This window comes from Zingiber officinale, chromosome 2A (assembly GCF_018446385.1).
Source record: "Zingiber officinale cultivar Zhangliang chromosome 2A, Zo_v1.1, whole genome shotgun sequence".
Taxonomy (NCBI): Eukaryota; Viridiplantae; Streptophyta; class Magnoliopsida; order Zingiberales; family Zingiberaceae; genus Zingiber; species Zingiber officinale.
In genome coordinates this window covers 146,824,553-146,834,430 of record NC_055988.1, presented here as the reverse complement: position 1 = coordinate 146,834,430, position 9,878 = coordinate 146,824,553, and the positions used below count along the sequence as shown (strand labels likewise).

The window sequence follows — 9,878 nt, the reverse complement described above, 5'->3', positions numbered from 1 at the left end:
ACGCGTCCTCACCTACTCCATTCAGGAGATTTACCTGCTGCCAGTGTGATCCTCTAGATCGACTGGACTTTTGCTCAGCACTCGAAGCTTCCGGACTTTCTGCTAGACATCCGCTTCCCGGCTAGTCCAGTCTTTCACCTGGTTCGCGACACCAGGACTTTCCATATAGGGTTACCACCCTCTAGGACTTTTGCCTGAAGTCTTCGACCTGCCAAGACTTTCCGCATAGGGTTACCACCCCCTATGACCTAGGGTTACCACCCCCTAGGGTTTTCCCTTTGCCTAACCACAGCTAGGACTTTCCTGAAACACTCAAACAGACTTGTTAGATCACAAAACACCTTAACTTTGAATCCTTTGCCATTATCAAAACACGAGTTCGATCGTTGGATGCTTCCCGCACCAACAAACATACTTTGCAAAATAAAGTTAGCACAATACATAATGATTAATAGAACTATTTGACAGTCCTAGACACGATTCTGACTTTCGGGTTTTTCGAAAATCCTAGGTCATACCGACGCCTACTGTTCTCTCAATGGGGAACGCGTCCTCACCTATTCCTCTTAGGAGAATTTACGTTTTGCCAGACCGGTCCTCTATATCGACTGGACTTTTGCTCAACGTCCGAGACATCAGAATTTCATGCTGAATGTTCGATCCCGACCAATCCAGTATTCCACTTAGTGTCTGTGACCCCCAGGATTTTCACCTAGAGTCCTCGACTCTATGATTTTGACCAACGCCCTCGATCCACCAAGACTTCACCCAATTCCTCAAACCAGGACTTCATTGTCTAACCGCAACTAGGACTTTCCATAACCTAGGGTCACCTCCCTCTATGACCAAGGGTTACTTCCTCCTAGGATTTTCTACCCGCCTAGAATGCATTAGGACTTTTGCCTAAGAGCACTTAGGGTGTTCTGCAAGCTCAATTCAACTTATTAGATAACAAGGCAGCTTAACTTTGAACCATTTGTCATAATCAAAACTCAGATTCAATCATCTGGTGCTCTCTGCACCAACACTATTTGTCACGAACAGCTAGTGCTTAGTTGTGATCATGGTTTAGCCGTTGCATCTTGAAGACAATCATCCTATATAATCTCAAAGCATTGTCGAAGAAGATAAATATTTTCAAGGAAACTATGGCTAACACACGTCTCAGCGGAACTCAATTCAGATTCTCACTCGGCGGTCAACACTCGATAGTCGGTTGTAGGCACTTAACAATCAACACTCGACAGTTGGCAATAGGTTGTCGGTACGACAGTGCCACTCGACAATCGATACTCGATACTTAGTTGGTTTGAGCACTCGGTAGCTCCGCCCACTCAACACTCGACAATTGGCAATAGGTTGTCGGTACAACAGTGCCACTCGACAATCAATACTCGATATTTGGTTCGAGCACTCAGTAGCTCTGCCCACTAAATACTCAAGTAGCTCAGGTACTCAATACTCGGGCAGCTCCAGCACTCGAACAGGTCGGACACTTAGCAGCTCAACCTTACAAGTAACTTAATCATCCCAAACATCTCATTCTTTCCATCTTGACGATCCTGAATAAGCAAATCAAGATCATCTCAACATATTAGATAAGACTTTTATATTTAGCGATTTAAATTCTATAATTTTATTATCTCCAAAAAAAATATCTCTAGCAATTTATTTCTTATTTCTCTAAGTGCTTTATAATTGTACGACTTCCATGGGCATGCATAGATCATTTTGATTTAGTGTCCTGATAACTAACCCATTGTTTTATTATACCTAACTTATTAGTCTCATGGCATGCTAAGATATGATAACTAATCTACTAATTATTATGCTTAACTACTAGTCCAAAATACTTAACTCAAAATTAATTGAGTTTGTAAATTGATTATACCACCCGATATAAATTGGAATACAACTCATAGCCAAAATTGATTCCTGTCGAACTCAATCCATCGCGACCGGAACTCTCTAACTCGTAGCCTGAAGCGTGTGAGGTGAGGCTCAATGGTGACTGCATAATCGCACAAGTAGAAATAAGTTTATCCTGTGTGAAAATTTTATTATCTAAGTATCAACTCAGCAGCTACGTTCATGGGGACAAATAAATCTATCCTAAGATCAATTGTCATGACCTGCAAGTCCATAATCCTTCTAAGCCAACAATATGCGAGGCTTGGTATGCTCTGATACTTAATTTTCATAACCATTAGACCAACAATATGAGAGGTCTGTGACTATGGTGACTACACCATTATGCTAATTATCGATTTTAATACATCATTATAGTTATGATTAGATTTGCACTGATAACAATATGTGCGGCCTCTGGTGACTACACTATCTTATTAACGAGCCTTTCTAACACATCATTATAGCTAGGATTAGGTTTATGATTTAATGCGATGACTCTGATATGGAAATACTCTCATTTCCTCAAAATGAAGCATAATGCTCTGATGAGAGGGGAGGTTCTTGGCAAATCCTTGGTTTTGAAAACTTTCAATAAAAAAAATAAATTGCCCCTTTAGTTTTGATTGAATTTTTTTTTATCATTTTAAACAAATGAGGGTAGTATTGAATTTGCAAAATTAAATTGAGATCTATATGTTAAAATGGATTTGAGTTGAGATTATTTGATTTGGTTTGTTGGATCGAAAAGAATTTAGATATCTCTACAATGATATGATATTGTCCACTTTGGGCCTAAGCCCTCATGGATTTACTCTTGGGTTCTACCCAAAAGGCCTCACACCAAATGGAGATATCTTTTTCTTATAAACTCATGATCTTTTCCATGTGTTTTCAATGTGGGACTATATTTGCAACCTTGCAACTCCAACAATCCCCCCCTCAAACAAAGGACCGCATGCTTCTCACGTCCGATCCTCGACCCACCAAGTCTTCCTGCCCCTCGGTCCACCGGACCTACTAGGACTTCCTGCCTGGTGTCTGGTCCTCTTGATCAGAACATAGGAGCCCCCACTTTCTTTGTTCGAGGTCAATATTGTACCCACATGGCTCAATCAGATCATAGCTCTTGTGCGCAATCGGCGGTTAAACCTTCTGGTAGTTCGGGCTCTAATACCAATTGTTGGATCGAAAAGAACTTAGATATCTCCACAATGGTATGATATTGTCTACTTTGGACCTAAGTCCTTATGGTTTTGCTCTTGGGCTCTACCCAAAAGGCCTCACACCAAATGGAGATATCTTTCTCTTATAAACTCATGATCTTTCCCATGTGTTTTTAATGTGGGACTATGTTTGCAACCTTGCAACCCCAACATGATCCACCATTTTATTTGTTAGACTCTTAGGAGTCTATTATGGTTTTATAGTTTAAATTAATTTTAGCAAAAGAATTAAAAGGGTACTCGTTCCACTCATAATGTTATTTTGGAGCAATTTTGATCAAAATTGTTCTACCTTGGAGATATATTGTTCTGCTGACAGAAGTGGCTTTAGCTAAAACAATTCTAAAGTGGAGTATAAAAAGTTATTTTGGATATTGATGGTACCCGGATTATTTCCCGAGCACTTTGACTGGTAATCAGATACTAGCTTATCTTGCATCTTGCCTCAGTGCACTGATACCAGATCCCCAAACACTTCGGTTCAATTCTCGAGCACTAAATGTTCCCCGAGCACTCGAACATTGTGCTTGGATATTGGATCTCTTGAAAGGCCGTGCTTAGGGCTAAGATATCAGATCTCATGAACACCCAAGCTTAGGGCTCAAATATCAGATCTCCTGAGCACTCAGATATCGATTAAATACTCGGACTTAGTGCTTAGATTTCGATTTCCTCTGGCACCTAGATTTAGTGCTCATATACTGCCTTTCTCGAGCATCCAGACTTGGTGCTTAGATATTAACTTCTCTGAGCACCCTGACTCAGTACTCAGATATTGGTTTCCTAAGCATCATTGTTTCTTGCTTAGAGATTGGCATTCTAAGCATCGACGCAATCAAGTACTCGTCTTTGACTCATGGTAACCTACGTAGAGATTCCAGTTTTCAGATCTGTTCCCTGGGTGCCTTCAGAGGAATATGTGGCATTTCATTAATAGAGAGACAACTAAAGGTTGTCGGATCTGGTTCCTTATCGCTTTCAGAGGAAAACATGGTGACTGGTGTGTGGAGAAGCCTTTAACAGTTGTCAGATTTGGTTTCTTTATCAACCTTTACGAGGAGGACAGAAGAGTGTGTAGCGTCTGGCGTGGAGATACTCTTCCGCAGTGGTGTAGCCACATGGGGAGGGGAAGGTGTGCCACCCCCTCTAGATTTTTTTTTTTAAAATAACACTGTATACTTATAAAGCCTTCACTGTTACTTTGATGGGTTGATTCACCACTGTTCATTGCTGAAAAACTTAAATTGATTACATATTGGGAAAGCACTTGACCTAAGTTATCTATTGATACCACTTTTACGAAGGAATATCCTGACTTAAAATATTAAATTTAAAAATAAAATATATAATAATAAATGGATGAATTAATCATAGAACACGAAGTTAGAGCGCTAAATTAAAATAGGATATGATTCAAACTAAATCCAACGGGTAAGTGCAGAGAAAAGGATTGCATAGGTTCAAACAAGAATTGATTTGAAGTTGATTTGATCAAGTTATGGTGAACCAAGTTTAAGGTTTAAACGAGTTTGATCGGTTTAAAATGAATTATGATATTTTTTTAAGAGAATCTTCTCTTTCATTTTTTCTCCCTTTTCTCCCTACGCATGTTGCAGCCTCACCGTGTCGTACACCACTATCATGCATTCGCCCATCCCTCTTTTTTCCCCCTTCTTCTTCTTTCCCATTTCCTTCTTTTCTCCGACGGCATTAAAACTATAGTTTTTTCCTCTCCTCTTCTCAAGCACAATAGCTCTATTTTCTTCTCCTTTCTCTTTTCAAACAAGCAAGAAATGCAACATCAAATGTTACCCTCTTCCAACAACAAGAGCAACCCTCAGTCCTCACATCCTCTTTATCTTCTTGTGAGTTTTGTTGGCACCATAAGAATAGCCCTGTTTTGTCTTACTTTGCTCACTTTGTGTCATTGATGAGCTCACTGAAACTAGTCGAGGTTGCTAACGAAGAAGGTAAAGCTCTCCTCTTTTGCTTCTTCCTCCCTATCTTCTCTTGTATGTTTTTCTTAAAAGCAATTAGAACCGTAAATGAACCAAATATTCATGAACAAGCTTGGTGTTCGACTTGGTAAGAGTTTATTTATGCTCGTTTAATATACACAAGATTAATTAAACAAACAAGCTTGAACAGCTTGTTAAATTAAATAAACAAGCTTGAACATATATGTTTTCAACTCGTTAATATTCGTAAACAACGTTCGTGAACCATGTTCGTGAACAATGTTCGTGAATAACATTCATGAACAATGTTCGTGAACAACATTCGTGAACAATGTTTATGAACCATAATGAGGATGATTTGATGTAAAACTCTTGTGGATGTGCCAATTTCCTATTTCTATGATTTTGCCCTATTTGTATTCATTCTATCTTGTATGGATTGTTGTGATTAGGGCTTAATTACCATACTTGATTAGATATTTGGATATCTTGTGGATCTTGTAGAGATTGTATCTCATTCGATTTTCCGAGGGGCGTTCGTGACAGGAACATGCCCATGTAAGGACGTTTGAGGAACAATCTTGAGGGTGAAATAGGATAATTCAAGGAGGTATGATAGATTGTGTGCATTAATCTTTATATCTTGATGCGGTTGATGAGTGATGAATTCGTATGTTGATTATCCGAGGGACGCACGTGACAGACAAGTCCGTGTAAGGACAATGTAGGTTCATTCCTAATTGATCACATTTAGGTATAGATTTCAATTCTAGGCCGGTTGTCTATTGCAAGAGAGAACCGGCAACCTTCTACAAATGATGGACAATTGAGGAATAAGATTTGGTAGATCATTTACATGGAACAATCCTTACTGTTGGACCGTGAAGAATCGATAGAGGGGGGGTGAATATAGATAACAAAAATTTCGAAGCGAGTTAAGCAGCGGAAAAGTAAAAGAGAGAACACAGTTAACACGGTCGATTTACTTGGTTCGGAGCCTTTGACGACTCCTACTCCAAGGCCCGCACATAAGGGTGCTTTCGATGGGTAATTCACTAATAATTCGGAAAGTGATTACAAGAATTGAGTACATGAATTATTAAAAAGGAGAATACCGACAGAAAGTAAGAACTGAAAAGAAAAGCGTGTTGTCGGAGAGCTTCGTAGCGTCGCAGGAGCACAGGAGAGCGAATTCTGAGTTGTATTGGAGCTTCAGCCTTGACCCTCCTTATATAGGAGGTTTAGGGGCGCTTGGAACCTTCAGGTTGCCCCGATGTGACGTAGCTGACCCAACCAGGAGCCTCCATGTGGCGTTGACGCAAAGGGGATAAAACCTTGCCTTTGGGCGCCTGGGTACCTCCCGGGCGCTCGGACCCAAGTTTTCCAGCAGACTCCTTCCTGCAAGAAACACGTTAGTCCGAGGCAATTATACCCTACAAAACAGATTATTAGCACAATTCATTATTTAACAGAAATGAGTATGACTTAGACTCCGTCTTTCCAAGACCGGAATCTAGTCACGATCTCAACTTAGATTTCCAAAATGGATCTAAGTTGGATCGACGCCTAAGTTCCCTTTCCGGGAACACGTCCTCACAGTCACTCCCCTCTAGTGACTTACCTTCACTTACCTGACAGACGTTCGGTCAGCCCTTCAACCCGTCTGGACTTCATGCCATCTATCCAGTCAGCCCGTCGACCTAGCTGGACTCCGTGCCAAACGTCCGGTCAGCCCGTCGACCCGTTCGAACTTCGTGCCAGTTATCCGGTTGGCCCGTCGACCTAGTTGGGCTTCGTGCCAGACATCCGGTCCGCCCATCGACCTTTCTAGACTTCTCCTGCACACTTGGTCAGAGTGTTAGATCAAAAATAAAACTAACTTAACCTAATTTATCATTCATCAAAACCTGGGTTAAATCGTTAGTGCTAACCGCACCAACACTTACAAAGAAACCAAAACTCCTAGAACATTCCCTTTATCATTGCCCTTATTCTTATTTCTTATTCTTTCATTTCTTGTTTACATTTCATAGTCATACTTAGCTTTTGAAAACCAATTGAATAGTTGTTTGGCTAATTCGCATTGAGACATCTTTAGTGCTTATTCCAGTCCCTATGGATACGATATCTTTTATTATTACTTATGACATTTCCGTACACTTACGGAGAGTCAACAAGTTTTTGGCGTCGTTGCCGGGGACTGCGCTATAACATTAGGGATTATCAATTGAATTAGACTAAACGTGACTTTTCTTTTCGTTTCATTTGCATAGATTGAACCTAATCTTTAGAATTCTGTTTTCAATAAGTTTTTCTTTTCTTGTATAACATTCTTGTTAATTCTTTTTGTTGCAATTCTAATTCTAATTCTAATTCTAACTTTGCATTCTTGATTTCTAGCACTCTAATCTAACTTTTTCTCTGTTTTTTCTTTTGATCTAGTTTCTTTCTTCTTTTCTTTTGTAAACATATCTTGTAATCTTTAGCATATGAATTATTCTAGATATTTTTTCTTTTTCCTTTTATCTTTTTTTTTTGTTTTTATTATGCACTTTCTTTCTTGCACTTTAAATTCTGCATTTTCTTTCTTGCTTTTCATATTACATTTTATTTCTTGCCTTTAATTCTACATCCTTTTCTTGAATATCCATGAGCACTAACATGTCAAGCAGACCCATGAGAAATTTTTCTACACCCTTTTCTGCAAGATTTTTATCTCTCATTATGCAGCCTCAAATTGAAGCGGGAAGTTTTCAACTAGACCCAGAGCTAATTTTTATGATACAAGGTCATAAATTTGGAGGAGAAGCATCAGAAAGTCCTTATCTTCACATTGAGACATTTTTAGAGATTTGTGATATGGTGAAATGTGAAGGAGTGTCAACAGAGGCAGTTCGATTGATGACATTTCCTTTTAGTATCAAGGGTAAAGCAAGGACTTTGTTATATTCTCTCCATCCTCAAAGTATCACAAGTTGGGAGTAATTGGAGAAGCAATTTCTGAATCATTTTTTCCCTCCAAGCAGAACAGTATATATGAGGAATTGCATAACAAATTTTGCTCAGGCATATGGAGAATCATTATTTGAAGCATGGGATAGATTCAAGAGTCTTCAAAGACAGTGCCCTCATCATGGTTTTGAAAAATGGTTGATTCTGCACATATTCTATGGGGAATTTCTTTCTCAGACAAGAGTTTATTGGATTCATCAGCTGGAGGTTCTTTTATGGACAAAAGTGTAGATGAAGCATATATGTTAATTGATCAAGTGACATTGAACCTCCATAAATGGTCGAACATAAGTTGGATGAAATCTCCTTCAAATATTCAAGAAGTGCAAGCCATAAATGCTATAGAGTCTGTCAAACAAATTGTAACTCAACCATCTATGAGTCTTGAAAATCACAAGTCACAGAACAGGGAGTTCAAACATTTGGGGGCAAAGATTGAAAGTATTGTTTCAAAATGGTTTAAAGAAGATCCCCCTCCTTCCCAGACAAGATCTAGTGAAAAGTGTGATGATGTTGGATTAAGAATTAGAAAAAATCATGAAGAACTTCTGAAGAAGGACATGTTTAGAATTGAGGAGAAGAATAATAGAAGATCACAAGAACTCAATTCCATTTCTCCAAGAAGTTCCCAAAGGCCACAAGTACCTTTCCCTCAACGATTGATCACACCGACACTAGATAAGCAAGTTGGACCTCCTCCAAAATCTAAAAGGGAATTTGGGAAAAACGAAGTTAAATCTTTCCTAGGACCTTCACTAAGGGTTCCTTTTCCATAAAGGTTAGTGGGGGTCGATGAAAATAAAGACTTCAGCAAATCCTGTGACACTAATATGGTTGAGTGTAAATTTTTGAATGTATATGAAGATGAGGACTCTTCAGATGAGGATTTTATTAATAATGCAGTGGTAAATAAGTTTCCAGATCTATCTCCAAATTTTATAGAGTGTTATAGTGATATTGAATTTTCAGATGATGAATGTGATGTGGTAGATCAACTTAAAACTGCAAGTGAAGTTATTGATTCTCCTATTGAGGATATAGATGTTGATTTATTTTTTTATGTATTTGTTAATGATAATGATATGGAAGAATGTGTAGGGAGTTATGTTGTGGAAGCAGCATCTCAAGAATCACCACCTTTGTCCACACAACCCTTAGAGGTTGCAAGATTTGAGCATGTTGTGGAACAATGTGTAGGGACTCATGTAGATATGGTTGAGTCTCAAGAATCACCATCTTTGATATCATCAACACCTGAGCCAGAGCCAGAACCATCATTTGATTCAGAGGAAGTCATATCCACATGTTTAAAAATATCAGGTATTTCTCAGCAAAGTAAGGTTAATATTTCTTGTGATCTTTTAGAAAATTTTATAGAGGTACCTATTATTGACTTTGTTGGATGTGATTTAGTGTTTATTTCTTATTCTACTTATCTTAATATGGTTATGGCTCTATCTTATCTAATCTGTTTGTGGGAGATTTGTATTTTCTTTGCATGTACAGATTTCACTTAGGCTAATAATTGGAAGCTCACACTGAATCGTCTTCGACCACCTGAAAGAACTTCAAAGAAGACGAAGATGGAGAGAGCAATACTTCATTTTGTAATTCCTATATTGAAATCTCCCTCCATAATAAGAGCCCTTGGTAGGAGGATGTTGAAATATCTTACCCCTCCAAGAGCGAGATTTCGATAAATCTAATGAGGTGGTCGAGCTAATGACCTTAAACAAACGCTTCTTGGGAGACAACCCAAGTTCATTTTCTTTGT

At 38.8% G+C, this 9,878-nt stretch overlaps 1 non-coding gene across 1 annotated transcript; it reads right to left on the bottom strand.

Moving 5' to 3' along the window:
* Positions 1–8,126: 8,126 nt before the first annotated feature.
* LOC122044576 lies at positions 8,127–8,232 on the bottom strand. The gene has a single exon (XR_006129610.1). It is a non-coding gene; the product is annotated as a small nucleolar RNA R71 (small nucleolar RNA).
* Between the last annotated feature and the right edge of the window lie 1,646 nt (positions 8,233–9,878).